At 42.0% G+C, this 14,454-nt stretch overlaps 1 long non-coding RNA gene across 4 annotated transcripts; it reads right to left on the reverse strand.

Moving 5' to 3' along the window:
• LOC110395105 lies at positions 2,718–11,973 on the reverse strand. 4 transcript variants are annotated; one of them, XR_002436164.1, is made up of 6 exons: positions 11,769–11,973; positions 11,487–11,557; positions 7,877–8,076; positions 6,622–6,756; positions 5,400–5,597; positions 2,718–3,708 (listed from the first exon to the last, which is right to left on the reverse strand). It is a non-coding gene; the product is annotated as an uncharacterized LOC110395105 (long non-coding RNA). The 4 variants fall into 4 exon arrangements; XR_002436163.1 differs by having other exon boundaries at positions 6,622–6,747; positions 11,769–11,971; XR_002436166.1 differs by lacking the exon at positions 11,487–11,557 and having other exon boundaries at positions 6,622–6,747; positions 11,769–11,971.

Consider the following 14,454-nt stretch of genomic DNA (forward strand, 5'->3'; position numbering starts at 1 on the left):
GTGGTTACAGTACTGTCACAGTGACTTATGCTTCTCACATATTCTAGGCAACAGAACCAAGAGAAACAGATTTCTCACTAATGGGCAAAATGATATAGTGCATCCCGTTTTGCTCTTCCCAGCCCATTCCAATATAGTCTGCTGATGTTATTCACATTCTTGTAACTTTTGAGCACAGATATAGTTAGTGAAGGATAGCAAACAGTGCTGTTTTTCATCTTTCTTTCCCGTGTCTTCTAGTGTCTTTTTTTTTTTTTTTTTTAATATTCTAAAGTCATACTTCGCAACTGCTGGGGGGAATACGCGCCTAGAAATTCAGTTAAATTTGTGCCTGAATTTGGCTCAAATGCCTGAAGTTGAGCAGTCACACTTGAGATTCTTATTTTTTTGATCAACACTTGGATGGCAAATGAGTTTCCCCAGTCCACCAGTAAAGTATGGTTCCGGAGTGATCTTTCCTCCCTGAAAGCTGAGAAGTGCAGGTATATTTTAACATGACTAGAAGAAACTCATTAAGAAACTTCAACTACTGAAAGGAGAAAGTGGCATCTCTTGTACCCAGCTACCAGTAGTTTCCCAACAGGTAGTGCACCAAAGAAAGGGAGAGAAGCAGGAATACTTACAGATCTGAAAAGAGCAATTCATGACTGTGTTATATCATGTGTCATGCTGTTCTTTTTCAGCTGTGAATATCAGCAAAGGGACAGGTTCATTTCACATTTGAACCTCCCTGGTGGCTGATGGAAGTGTGCATCCACTTTCTAAACTCCTGGTCCATAATATGCATCACTTTTGCCTGCAGATTGTCCCTACTGTTCTTACAGTTCACCATCCTTCTTCTTCCCTAGATGATAAGGGAGGAGGAGGATTAAAGTAGTGAAAGCTTGGAGGGTAGCAAGGAAGAATGTGGTAGAAAGAAAGTAACCACTGCTCTTTAGAAGACAAGTGATCAGAGCTGTTTTGTTTTAGAGCCATCCTTTATCACTTTATTTGCTGTGGCTGGTCTTATCAACTCTATACAGGTGAGATGCATGGTCTAATGAGATTATTCTCTTTAGGTCTGATCCTGTCACTTGCAGGGATGAGCAAAGAGATGTCGAAAAAACTCAGACAGAATAAAGAAGTGTACAGAATGTGGAAAGGGGAACAGGCCACTTGGGACGAATATAGGAATGTCTTCAGAGTATGCATGGATGTGATAAGAAAGGCTAAGGCCCATTTGGAATTCATCTGGCAAGGGGTGTGAAGAACAACAAGAAAGACTTCTTCAGATATATCAGGAGCTAAAGGAAGACTAGCAAAAATGTGGGCCCACTACTGAATGGGGCTGGGTTCTGCATCTGGCAATGAATAACCCCATGCATCGGTACAGGCTGGGAGCTGACCTACTGGAAAGCAGCCCTGCAGAGAAGGACCTGGGAGTCCTGGTAGACAGCAGGCTGAGCGCGAACCAGCAGTGTGCCCTTGTGGCCAAGAAGACCAATGGTATTCTGGGCTGCATTAGGAAGAGTGTTGCAAGCAGGTCTAGGGAGGTGATCTTCCCCCTTTACTCAGCCCTGGTTGGGCAACATCTGAAGTACTGTATACAGTTTGGGCTCAGCTGTAGAAGAAAGACAGGGAGCTCCTAGAGTAAGTCCAGCAAAGGGCTACAAAGATGCTCAAGGGGCTGGAGCATCTCTCCTATGAGGAAAGGCTGAAGGAGCTGGGCCTGTTCAACCTGAAGAAGACTGAGAGGGTATCTTATTGTTTACAAATATCTTAAGGGAGGGTATCGATAGAATGGGATCAGACTGTTTTCAGTGGTGCCTAGGAAAGGATGAGGCCACAGGCTCAAACTGAAACACAGGAGGTTTTATCTGCATATGAGAAAAAAACTTGAAAAAATTTTGGGAGTGACTGATTACTGAAACAGGCTGCCCAGAGAGGTTGTGGAGTCTTCTTCTCTGGAGATATTCAAAACCCACGTGGATGTGATCCAAGGCAATGTGCTCTAGGTGACTGCTTGAAGCAAGGGGGTTGGGTCATTGTTCTATGATTCTATGACTAGATCATCCCATGTGGTCCCTTTCAACCTCAACCAGTTGTGATAGATAAATGCCAGAAGGATGCTGAACTGAAGAATAAAGGGTACGCAGTAAGATTCCAGAAATTCCATGGCTATCCTGCTCAAATGTTTCGATAACCTATTAAAAACTTTTCCATTATTATTTTCTACAAAACAACTCCATTTTTTCTCATCCTTTTCCCAGTGGAGGCTAGTAATGATTACACCATACCATTCTAATTTGTAGGATTTAATACGTTTCTTCTAAAAAAGAGAGGAAAACTGAAAAAAATCATTTCCTTCTTTAATTTGCAAGACATCATTGTTTTTAAAACTCTGGTCACTCTTGTTGCCCTACATGGATTTGGTTTTGGGGGTCTTTTTTACTTGAAGTATTGTGTTTTAAAACTAGGCACTGCTTGATTTCTGTAGTTATTGTAGTTTCTTATTCAAAACCAATATTCTCATGTGGCAAAATGGCCTGTATGATGTTTGTCCATCACAGCTCAGTTCTTCAGTGGAAATGTAGATAAAGCAGAAACAACAAAGCAGTTAATTATCATACCCTGGAGGAAATGTGAGCTGTGGAACATGAATATTCAAAAAATCTAATCAATACATAAATTAATCATTCAGTTGTACATTTAATAAAGTGATATGAAGTTATCCAGTGGGTACTTTTCAGCTTTCTAAAGCATCCAGTTCAACCACACTAAAATCTTTGGAAAGAGGGCAGAATATGTGTTTGTGTCAAAACAGCTTAAATCTGTATGCCATTACTCTCCCTTCAAAGGTTATAGAAGTTTTCCAGAATAATATAAATACTGTTTTTTCCCCATAAAAAGACTACAGACTAAGATAAAGCACCCTTATTTTTATTGCACAGCCCTGATCCGCTCACTGCACTATACAATTCCTGTTGGTTCATTGTACACCAAAGAGTAGTAAGATTAATTAAAGCAACCTGGCTGCCTAGGGGAGCTGCATGAGAATATCCTGAGCCATATTTCAAGTGAAGACTTCTGCAGATTGTGTCAGTGGCAGCCATCATGGTCAGGAAGCTTTCTTGCCTGAACAATGCCAGCCTTATGCAATAGCCCTCCCCATAGCTTTAAGGATGACAAGTCTCAGCAGGAAGAAAAAATGAAGCAACGGTGATTTCTAGTGATGTTCTGCAGTGATTTGGAAACTTTCCACCTTCGAGCCTTCATTTCCCAGTATGGAGAAAGACCATGGCTGGAACTTGCACTGGTGGCACCAGTAACCTTGCCTTTATTAAACAGTTTTGGGAAATGGGAAGGAGGGGAGTGATGCATTCACAGTGTATTGCTAAAGATGGACCTGTAAAACTTCTATTTTCTCATCCCGTTTTCAAAATGTAGCTACACCATGAGATCTGACTCTGGGCATTCCAGAGACACACGTTAATCAGTTACTGACACCTGCCGACTTCTACCAGCATCTCTAAGTGCTGTTCCTCTACAGAGCTCTAACTTCTTCAGGTGTTTTTCCTCCACAGCATCTGCAGTCCTTCCTAACCTCTTCATAAATGCTGGTGCCATACAGAAACAGAAGTACTGCACAGCAAAGACCTCTCTCCCCTTCCAGCAGCTGACTCCTTGCTTGTGAGCATCTCTGCCAATCCCAGCACAGGTCTCCTCCCACTGCAGTAAGACAAAAAAAAGAGGAATCATCTTAAACACTCCCTCTTGCATGCCAACTGGAAAACTGTTGTTTCTGAGTCACTGCTGGGGCTTTGAGTATTCTCTTCGTATGTCTCTTATGCACCAGTCCTACTCCGATAGACAGTGTGGGAAGAATATAAGTGTTATCATTCCAGGAGTCATTCCCTGCTGTCCTCATAGCCAGAGGAGAGGGGCTGAGGCAACACAGTGCTGCTGTTCATTTCTGCTGGGTCTTCTTTGTTGCAGACTTCAGGCTTATCTCACAGGAGCATGGGGTTTTCCTGTGATGTGGAAAGCATAAGGCATCTGCCCTAAGCTTCTTGTCAGCAGAACTTTTATGCACGAAAGATTCCTTTGCTTACAGATTTTTTTGGGGCAGCCCAAATATAACCCATTTTTTTCACACTGCTAAAATATTTAGGAGTAATTGACAGTGCTGAAATTCCCAAGCATGTTTCTTTAGAAAAAATGCAGGTGTTTGTAAATGTCTCTCTTTGCTCAGTTTATTCATTCTGCTCCTTCCTTTTATTAGCAACTGGAGGGAGCTTGTCGAAATTATTATACCCCTGGAATGGCAAAGCTTTCCTTTGCTTTAAGAAGGTGAAAGACTGCAGCAATGAAATTCCAAACCAATTGGATATCTGTGTTTAGAAATGTGACTTGACAAGTGGAAAACTACACCTGGCACATGACTTATTGATTGCACATTGCGATATTATGTTCTAATTTCTTAATATGCTGACTTCAAGTGGCTTGTGGACACTGATTACAAGTTTCACTATCCCATTCACTTTCTGATTCAGTTCTTCATTATTCTTTTCCAATACGTGAGTTACAGACAAATATTTTAAAATACAAAATCTGATGTCATGACAGACATCACATAATTAAGAGATTCTGTAATCTCTTAACTTCCACTGATATACCCCCTGTGGACTTAGTGAAGTTAGACTCTCTTAGCTTTTCAATTTAGTGTTGACTATATTTAGATAATATCGAGTATCTTATATAGTGACGGGATTAAGCCATATGAAAAAGATAACAGTTATTTAAAAGTTGGAATACCAATTCTGTCTGCGTAAGTTAAATGTTTCTGACAGAACAACACAGTATTTGCAGAATCATAGCTTGAAAGCATGATTTTATTTCAGTTAAGTATCTCTTTGTATTCCCTTGTTTTGCTAACGAACAATTAGGTACTAATCATTAACTTCCTGTCAAAATGCAGAATTTAAACCCATTTTCTACCCAGGCGGTCTAGATCTTCCTCAGTCGCCCAGAACTACACTGCATGAAAAGGTGCAAACAAATTCTTTAAGAAATCAGCGGCTTTATTCCTCTGTCCAACTTCAAAGCCAGCGAAGCCTGGCTTTCTTAGCAGTCAGAAGGAATAGAGAGAAAGAGACAGATACATAAGGTATTCCTTTGATGAGCGTCAGTCTTTCCTTCAGTAGATTTCTCCTGTGGTTTTTGTGGTATACATTATGATGCGCACCATGTGCATTACTGAGTGCATTCGCTGCATATGATGACTGACGTCTGTCTCTTGTTCATTTTTGCACTGTTGACACGCTCCATAAAACTAAAAGCAAGAAATCTGTCCTTCTGAAAACATAGGTATCAGCAACAGCTGTGCTCAGTGAGTCAAATATCCCTGGTGGCTTTCTTACCTACAGTTTTTCGGGTGTATCAAAAAGAGTGAGAGTTGAGTCGGGCAGTCCTCCAGCAGTGAGTCCCTCACAATGTTTCCTCCAGGAATCACCCTAAGCTGCCAGTGCAGTGTAGCCCCTTAGCTGTCTGTAGATACCATCTGACAAATCTCCCAGGTGTGGAAATTGTTCTCAGGCTTCTAGAACAGGTATCTTCTGCTGAAATTGTGTCAAGGAAGAAAGTGTAGAGATAGTCATTTCAGAACTGTACATCAGGAATGCCAATGGAGCAGAGAAGATTGAGTGATATCTGGCGGGAGAGATGAGAACAGGGGCAATCCCATGAGGTATATTGCTTTTGTAGACTTTGAACATCCTGACACCAATTTTCTTGGTAAAGTGGGAAGTGCCCTCATGCTTTCTGCTCAAACAATTTGTATGGTCTTTATGTGAATTTACTGTTGTGTGGTCAAGAAAAGAAAGACAGGACAAAGCTGTTCGGGACTTTCCATGAGTGGTCATGGCCATAACATTTCTAGAACAGAGCTGACTTATTGTTAGTATCCATGCTTTTATAAAGCATGGAGCTCAGACCCACCGATCCTGCAGGACCTCTGACTTTTTGCATCTGTGCCCTGTACATTCACAGCCATGTTTCAGGCTGGCAGTGGTAGATGCATATGTGTGGTAGAGCATCTTTTACCTTCCTTATCACCACTACCCGTCGTGATGTTGCCCATACTTCCTTTATCTTGCTACTACAGTAACGCCAAAGCAGCTCAGGTGCTGGAGGTGATGCATGCTGACTGCCTGGCTGGGCAGTGCAGCTGAAAAACCCTCCTGGATTTCAGAGCATTGGATATTAGCATAAGACATTCACAGAGCACTGGGACTTTTTGCTCAAGGTGAGGAGCCCTGCTGGACCTGAACTTACTGATGTTATGTAATGGAGTACATAAAGCAGCCCAGAAACAAATTGGATATTCTGCTGGCCAGCATAATGCAAAATCTGTGGAAAATAGTGACATTAAGACCTAGCAGGAGTACTCCAGATTCACCCAGACAGGCAGTGGTCCTTAGTTCCTTGTTTACATTCTGCTTCTTTAGTAATACAATAAATATCAAGTAACTCTTCTGGAACTTGAGATAGGGATCTGTAGCATTTTTCAATCTTGGCACAAATAGTCATTATTAAAAACAAAAATCAGCATGAGGGAATGTGAGATGAGACCAGACAACTTACCATAGATGATCCTTTTGTTGCAGTGAAGGAAATTGATAATATCTGTACATTTGGCGTCATTGTCATTCATGCAAGTGCCCAGACAGCAGTAGTCCACAGGTTCCTCTTTTCTGCCCACTTTGTCTTCTGATTTTCCTCAATGTTAACAGAATCAGAGAAAAGAGAACATTTGGCTTGTTTTACTATACAGTGCATGGTTTACTCTTTACTCTTTGAATAGTCTCACTCATGCTTGGAAAATTCCTAGATATTTTTGTATACTACAAATGTGTTGGCAAATACAAAAGCTACTTCTATGCTTAGCTTATGTCCTCCAGGTGTTTGCCCATTTAATTTGCAATGAGATCCCAGACCATGGAAGCAGCCTTGCTGGTGGGTGAGGGGACAAGTCCCTCTTGGCAGAATGGACTGTATGAGAAGCTCACCAGAGTGGTGTGCATTGTTTTAAATCCTTTCTTGTGACTTTTTACAGCTATACCATTAGAATGAAGCTCTGGTGGTGATGGGTTATGTTTGTATGTAGTGACAGAGGGCTGAGAGAAGGGTCTTTGATATTTGATGATGGAGGAGCCCCTGGCAAAGAGAGAAAAGCCGTTGGGTATAGATGTGGATACCATTCACCATTCATTTCTCTTCTAAGAAAAAAGATTTGTGGTGTCCTCAGATATGTAGCGTGCTGAAAGCATCACAAGGGTGGCCGAGGACTGCAAGGGAATGTGTTAGGAGCAGAGCTGACTGCTCTGCCAGCCACAGCTCCAGGATGCTTGGAGCAGGAACACTGCCGGGACCAAAATACCAACCCCGAGAGCCATAGAACATAGCCAGGCCAGCGTGGCGAGCGGGACACAACTGCTAACGGGGCAGTGTGGCCGTCTGGTCAACCCCAAAGTGCTAGGTGGAAGGATTGTGTCAGGACAACTGCCAGCAGATGGTGGCTGTTCCTCCTATTAGTTAAGCAGGTTTTCCAAGTTTATATGTTGTTGTAGTATTTTCTTTTCCCTGGCCTCTCTCCTTGGGTCAAGAAAATGTGTACGTCTGGAGTCCTTTTGTTTAGCTCTCAGCTCGGGAGTGGGAAAAAGTTACTCATTGCTGAACTCTCAGGATAATTTAATTTCCTGGGTCTCCAGGCTGGTGATTTATACTGGTGTCACTTAAGAGTTTTTAGCAAGAGCATCTAGGAGCTTAATTGGCAGAAATGATGTGACAAGGTACAGGTAAGTATTCTTTGAAAAAAGGAAACAAACGTAAATGTTACCAAGAATGTCAAAATAGAGCAGGAGCTTCCGTTAGTTTGTGTGTACTTTAGCGTTATCTGGGCTCATCAGTCTCCCCAGTCTTCGGTTGTCTTTGTTTTCATTTTCGCATGAACACAATGATGGCGCTTCCAGACTGAGGTATTTCAGGCACTGTGTCTTACGCAACTTGCTCTTAAGCAGCTGAGACATGGGTGCCTATCTGTGTATGACAAGGATTAGTTTATTGCTTATTTAATAGGGATCTTGAAAACTTGTTTATAACTGTTTACATACAATTTTTTCAACAATTCTGATTGCCTAAGGCTACAACGTTCACTGTGCTTATGTGCAGCGTATAACCCCCATGTGGCCTCAGGCAAATGGAGTGGTTAAAAGATTTATGCACTGTGTGGATAAACAAAATCTGGGAGAATTTGCCTGAGGCTTTGCCTGGATTGGCAAAATGGTGTGATTTTAAAACGTGAGAATTAGTACCTGGCATTTCTCATAAAGGCTGACTTGATGAGAAAAAACCTGTGCTGGAGAGAGGGTTTTAAAAGAAACCCCATTGAGGTGTGGTATGTGCAAAGCACAGTTACTTCTTCTAAGACAGAAAGTACGGTCATTTAAAAACAACCCTCTTTCCTGGATGTAACTTAAGTAAAGAAATGCCTCAAAGATTTTCAAGAATTTCCCCAAACGAGCAGTAAAAAGAACAGAGATGAGAATTTGGGGAATTTCTTCTTCTGGTGGAGGAAACAAACACAGGACTGCCAAAACGCCTGGCAGGTTCTGAGCATGTCCTAAGCTTTGTGAAGGATTTCCTGGAGCCCAGCATCACAGGGAAGGCTTCCACAGAGGTGGGGATTCCACCTGCAGCATTTCCCACAGAACTAGTCAGGGAGGGAGGGGAAGAAAGTATCCAGATGGTTTGGAAAGCCTTGTACAGTCTTTTAAATAGCATACAAGGGGCTTTATATAATTATGATTCTGCTAGGAGAGCGACTGATTCTCTTTCAGTATAAATCACAGAATCATAGGGGTTGGAAGGGACTTCGGGAGATCATTCAGTCCAACCCTGTGCTGAAGCAGGTTCCCTACAGCAGGCCGCACAGGAAAGCGTCCAAACGGGTTTTGAATATCTCCAGGGAAGGAGACCCTGACTGGCTCAGCCTGAAGCGACCTAAAGATGTCGGCTCGGCTTTGAACGCCAGACAGCACTTAACCCCAGCACCCGCGCCCGTGGCTGGCAGCTGGAGCAGGGCCCGAGCTCTGCGCTCCGGGGGCTGCGCCCGTGGCCGCGCCCGCGGCTCGCGGCTGCCGCCCGCCGGATGGAGCCGGCTTCGCAGGGAGGCGATGGCCGAGGCCGGGGCCTGGGACCGGGCCGAGGGTGTGCCTCCCGGCCGGCTCCTCCTCCGTGGGGCCGCGGGAGCTGTCCGGCTGTGCTGCGGAGCGCCCGGCCTGCTCCTCGTGGCACCCGCTGCCGCTACGTGGAGTCTGTCGTTGGCTGTTTGTTGTTGATGGGATGGCATCAAAGCAAGAGGGAGCCGTGGTCGCCTTCGGTAGCACTCTGCTCTGCGGATGAGTGCCATCACTGTTAGCGCTTTCGTCTAAGCCTCAGGATTACTGAGAAGAGGAGTTCTTGGCAATGTTGAAGAGCCCTTCAGCAAACTTTTTTTGTTCCGGAGGGGAATTCTTATGTGCTCAGATCATGCTACTTTGCCAAATTCCTCTTCATAATCCAGAAAAAATAATCTCATTAAGACAGCGTAAGGAAATGTCTCCGTCACTCAAAACGCCTCATGTCCTCACTCTCATCTTTTCAGTTTTACACATAAGGCATGAGATCCAACAGCAGTATTTTGCTGCTGGATTCCCCAGGGCTATGAATGGAGATGTCACTTCTGTCTCTTGCTGTGGTCCCTTGTTGCCACAGAATATCCCGAGTTGGAAGGTATCCACAAGGATCATAGAGTCCAACTCCTGGCTCCACACAGGACCACCCAAAATCCAGTTATATTTCCCTTTTGCTGTCATTACAGAAGCATGCTCTCAGAAGCCCATTTTTGTGCCCAAACCAGCTGGTGGTCAGGATCTCTGCTTGTCAGATGCTTTCCCACCTGTGGGCATCTATTCTAAATCCATTGTTGTATGTTTCTCTGCTTTGAGACGCTTCTGTGAATTAGTTCACCTCACAGAATAAGCCAGACCAGGGGTGTCTTGCTGTATTATTATCATTTTAGCAAATTTGAAGCTGACTGTAAACAAGAGGGATGACTTGTGAGTTTCCTGCAGGATTGTTCCTACTGCCAGTACCTGTGGAATGTCTCTGGAAAAAAGCTTTGACCAACAACTGCTTTTCAAGTATTTTTTATGTCTGTCAGTTAATTAACTCTTAGTCTATTTAATTTGGAACACTTCTCTCTCTCTCTCTCTCTCTTTTTTTTTTTTTTTTTGTAAATCATGTTACATTAAAGCGTGCAGTTTATCAATGTCCATGTGTTTTTCATCATTACCTCTTTTCATTTCATTACCTCTTTTATCACACTTAGGACTTTGTCTAAAAACAAAACCAGATTTATTTGATAGAATGTACTTTTTTTTTTTTTTTTCCTGTAGAAAGGATGCTAATTGCATTCAGATTTCCCACAATGACTCTTTCCTCAACTAGTGCTCATCCAGGGTTCTGAATCTTCCCAGCTTTCTGAGACGAGTATCAGCTGAGCGGGAATGGTCAGCCATCAGTTCCTGGGCTAGCAGTAAAAGCTTCCTGCACATTTCAATGAAACATAGCAAAACAAAACAAAACACTCTTTCCTTCTAGCAGAAATCTATCTTTCACTTTCTTTGAAAAAGACTGAGACTTTATTTATCATCTTCATACAACCAATCTGCTGTCAACCAGAAACCAGTAAGTTACTGCTTTCTGAATGCAAAAGAAACTATTCATTTTAGCATTTGCCTTTTCTGTGTCACTAATAGTTTACCATTGGCATATAGAAACAAGAACGTATACTTCATTATTTTATGTGGATTTTTTTCTGTTTTGTACACCTGAAAGGCTCTTCACTTCAGCTTCATATCCTTAGCTCTGCTGGTTAAACCTTTTTTCCCTACTGTGCTTAACTTTATCACTGATGAACTTCTTTAGCTTCTAGTTCATATTTGTTACCATTCATTTTTGTTTCTTTCCCTTGTTAAAAAATACCCCTACTGCCAACAGCTACATTTATTTCCCCTTTGAAGTAGACTCCAATTATGTTGTTCCCTTCATTTCTCCACCAAGAGGCAACCTCTGTTCAGGTCATATAATTTTTCTGCCCTTATTTACCTTTCCTGGGATTCGTATAACCTTACACAACCTAATTGACCTCACCCTCCCCTCCCTGGAATACTGATTAGTCATAGGCCAATACATTGCTTGCTTAGAATACAATAGATAATATATGCAACAGCTTGCTCAGAACACATAAATTGTTTTGGTGCACCTGATTTGTGTCAGTGCAGTGCACCATAGTCACTGTCTTCTTGCTCAGTGAAACAAATCAGAGAACAAGGTGAGACACAAGTGAAAAACCACCTTATGTCAATGTAAGAGAAACCAACTGATTGAGCCATGTTCACTCTTACCTGATTCGAACCAGCCTTAAGGACTTTGATCTTCTAACTCAAGGTTCTACTTGAAAAGGGAGGGCAACAAGCTAAGAGAGCAAATAAAGAAGATATTTCTTCACTTTACATATAGTCCGACTGTGGAATCCATGGTTACTGATAGTTTACATAAGTTCAAAATGACATTGTACAAACTTTTTAAACAGGATCCATAGAAAGCTATTAAATACAAAGATACCAATTCTATCTCATGGAGTATCCATCTCACAGATCAGTAATATGAAAGTACTGTACGCTTACTTTGATTAATGCTTTTTGCTGGGCATATGCTGCTGGCCATTCCCCTAGGTCAGAAACTGGATTTGGTGGAGCTGTATTGTGATCCAGAGCAGATTCTACATGGTCGTGTGTACCCGGGTCCATCTGCCTCTGAGGTCCTGTCCCAGTTCCCCTGGACATCATAATGCCACAAAGTTCTACATGTGGTATGGGGAGGCAAGACACCTGCCCATACCCCATACCACAGCAGGTACAGGTGATGCCACAGCATCACTTAGTTTCCTGTGCTTTTGTAGACTTCCTACTGACAACCTTGAGATGCTCTTAATAGGAATCCAATTATTTTTATTGCCAATCAATGACCACCAAAGGCTGCCCGTAAAAAAGTGCTCGTGCTTATGCTCAGGTTCAAATGCAAACTACTCAGTAAACATATAGGATGAACATTTCAGAGAAGCTTGCGACCGTATCAGTAATTGCCCAAAGAAAATACAAAATTCTGTGGATAATATATACAGAGGATTTTGCAAACAGCACTTTCTCCCACAGAGTTTGAGAGTGTAACTCAGGAACAGATTCTCTCTTCCATGCAACTGAGCAGAGTTTAGTTTAAGACAGAAATAGCACAGCGATGGGTAAATTCAGTGACGCTATTTGAAAACAACTCTTGAGAGAATGGAGACTGAAAATCTCTTCTAATTAATACTTAACAATAGTTGAGGATTTATTGACTTTTCTGTGAATATACAGTTTGTATTGGCAATATTTAGATGCATTTTCTCAGAAACTCTTCACGGTTTATGTTTAGTAATTTATGATTCAACATTTTACAAGAAACAAGGCACTAAAATGTACAGTTAGTCATCCTTATTAAATACTCTGTGAGTTTCAGACATACAGCAGATTCCTCTCAGTTGGACAAATACTGACTCTCTTCCTCCAATGTCACATTTTATTGCATTTCGTACATCTCCACCATTAGAAATTATACATTTTAGAGCCCTAGTTTTGTGTACTTACAGTTACTAGTTCTGTAGGAAAAGCAAAGAATTTACTATGAAATGGTAAATAGCTACCAAATAAAGATCCTTCACATTTCTAAGGACATAGATATACTGACTGCAAGCTTCTTTAGATTCAGACCTTAACATGGGTATTATTTATCAATTATAAAACAACATCAACAAAAATTGTTGTTTGAAGGTGCAATGGCAGAAGCTACTTCTGTGCAGGGCAGGAGCAGCCCTGGTGGTATCTGAGGCACTAAAATACTAAACTAACACTTTCGGGTGGTTGACATGACTGAGACTGGCACCATGCTAGACAAATCAGATTCACCTCATGGTTTAACCAGGGTTGGGGCTGAAATAACATATAGTTTTTGGTCCAATGTAAAAAGCAAAACCCAGAAACTTGCTAATAAAAGGCAAAGACCACAAGAGATACCATCTAATACTCTATTAAAATATTTAACACCAGGAGGACTGTGCACGTTTTCAAGTATCTAAGGACAATTGCCTGGGACTTAAGTGCTACTTCTCTTTTACAATGGCTGCTCCAAAAGTAATGCCTCCTGTTTTATCGTATTGGCCCATGGCATCAGAGGCAGATGTTGATGGGATGGCAGTAGTGGTTGAACCTTCCCAGCAATATTCTGTCACATTTTGTCACCATGTGACAGATAGCTGCAGAGGAGCAGCCTGACAAAAAGGTGCCTGACATGGAAGTACATTATGAAGCAAAAGTGTGGAACTGAATTCCTCCATGCAGAAAAATTTGTACCCATTGACATTCATCGACATTAGCTGAAACAGTGGATGCGAGCACAGTGAGGCGGTGGGTGGTGTCTTTGGGCAGTGGTGACAGCAACAGTGGGTCACCTCCTCTGGTGCAGATTTTTACAAGCACAGGATGCAGGCTCTTGTTCATCGCTAGTGAAAATGCATAGCTAATGGTGGTGACTGTGTTGAAAAATAGTGTTTCGTAGCTTAGAATTTGCTCTATAAATAGTGTTATTGTGCTCTTTGTATCTGTTGTAGTTTCCATGGAAATAAACAGGAGGCGTTATTTTTAGAGTTGCCTCCATAGATGCTCACCGACAATAAGCACAAACACTGTACAATGCAGCTTTATATACTGCTAAAATACAACAGAAACTAATGGTGCATAAGTCCAACACAGTGTAAATAAAGAGTGGTTTCCTAATTATTCGACCACTTACACAAAAATGACAAAGAGGAGAGCCTATATTCAAGTTTCTTCTTGAAATTGCCAAGCTTTAGGGCTGGCAGTGGTTTTGGGATCAGATTTCCAGTTCCTTTGCATTTGGACTGTAGCAATCCTGAGCACCCTGCACACACATGGAAAGATGGAAAGATTCTGTTTTGGTTTTCAGAAGATCCTCACAGTCCCCATGACAAAAGGTGCTCAATTTGTTCAAAGGTGCTCATGGAATGTACATGCAAAATAGGGGAAATCTCAGCAAGATTAAAAAATGGCAGCAGAGAGAGAACCGCTTGTAACAACCTTGAATAGCAACACTCTGAGTCACTGCCAAATTAAAGCAAAAGTTTCTTTTTCCCCTTGGAAAAATAAGACTTCTACAAACCTGGCCAACATGATGTACAATCGTGTACATTGTAAGATTACAATAATGCTAGAAATGAATTCTCTCTTAAAGCCTTTTTCCTTCTCAAGTATTGTAAAA

The sequence above is a fragment of the Numida meleagris genome, chromosome 2 (genome assembly GCF_002078875.1).
Source record: "Numida meleagris isolate 19003 breed g44 Domestic line chromosome 2, NumMel1.0, whole genome shotgun sequence".
NCBI lineage: Eukaryota > Metazoa > Chordata > Aves > Galliformes > Numididae > Numida > Numida meleagris.